Source organism: Sprattus sprattus, assembly GCF_963457725.1.
Source record: "Sprattus sprattus genome assembly, chromosome: 2".
Classification (NCBI taxonomy): Eukaryota; Metazoa; Chordata; class Actinopteri; order Clupeiformes; family Clupeidae; genus Sprattus; species Sprattus sprattus.
This window is the reverse complement of record NC_137921.1, coordinates 2,070,573-2,072,414: the sequence shown is the minus strand read 5'-3', so window position 1 is coordinate 2,072,414 and position 1,842 is coordinate 2,070,573.

The following is a 1,842-nucleotide window of genomic DNA, read 5'->3' as shown; positions in this document are numbered from 1 at the left end:
AGATACATGAGCACACACAATCACAAACACACACACACACACACACACACACTAATGAACTCATGCACTCTATGAACACACTCAAACAACATCCAATACATGAGCACACACAATCACAAACACACACACACACACACACACACACTAATGAACTCATGCACTCTATGAACACACTCAAACAACATCCAATACATGAGCACACACAATCACAAACACACACACACACACACACACACACTAATGAACTCATGCACTCTATGAACACACTCAAACAACATCAGATACATGAGCACACACAGTCACAAACACACACACACACTAATGAACTCATGCACTCTATGAACACACTTTAAACAACATCAGATACATGAGCACACACAGTCACAAACACACACACACACACACATACACACACACACACACTTATGAACTCATGCACTCTATGAACACACTCAAACAACATCAGATATATGAGCACACACAATCACAAACACATACACACACACACACACTTATGAACTCATGCACTCTATGAACACACTCAAACAACATCAGATATATGAGCACACACAATCACAAACACATACACACACACACACACTTATGAACTCATGCACTCTATGAACACACTCAAACAACATCAGATATATGAGCACACACAATCACAAACACACACATACACACACACACACACACACACACACTAATGAACTCATGCACTCTATGAACACACTCAAACAACATCAGATATATGAGCACACACAGTCACAAACACACACACACACACACATACACACACACACACACTTATGAACTCATGCACTCTATGAACACACTCAAACAACATCAGATATATGAGCACACACAATCACAAACAAACACACACATACACACACACACACACACACACACACTAATGAACTCATGCACTCTATGAACACACTCAAACAACATCAGATATATGAGCACACACAGTCACAAACACACACACACACACACATACACACACACACACACTTATGAACTCATGCACTCTATGAACACACTCAAACAACATCAGATATATGAGCACACACAATCACAAACACACACATACACACACACACACACACACACACACACTAATGAACTCATGCACTCTATGAACACACTCAAACAACATCAGATATATGAGCACACACAATCACAAACACACACACACACACACACACACTAATGAACTCATGCACTCTATGAACACACTCAAACAACATCCAATACATGAGCACACACAATCACAAACACACACATACACACACACACACACACACACACACTAATGAACTCATGCACTCTATGAACACACTCAAACAACATCCAATACATGAGCACACACACACACACACACACACACACTAATGAACTCATGCACTCTGCTCATGTATCAGATGTTTATAGAGACACACACACACACACACACACACACACACACACACGTACACACACACTAATTAACTCATGCACTCTCTGAATTTCGAGGTAATGTAGGATTTTCAGCCCATTCCTCTGGACAGCATTGTAGTGTGTGTGTTTGTGTGTGTTTCTCCAAACTGTTTTCACCTGCTGCTGTAGACAGTAGCTTGCATACAAAGCATAAATCTCACACACACACACACACACACACACACACACACACACACACACACACATCTGCACTGCATTGAGACACAAACACACACACACACACACACATCTGCACTGCATGCATCATGGCTCATCAGGGGAGACGCTCAAGTGAGTGTGTGTGTGTGTGTGTGTGTGTGTGTGTGTGTGAGTGTGTGTGTGTGTGTGTGTGTGTGTGTG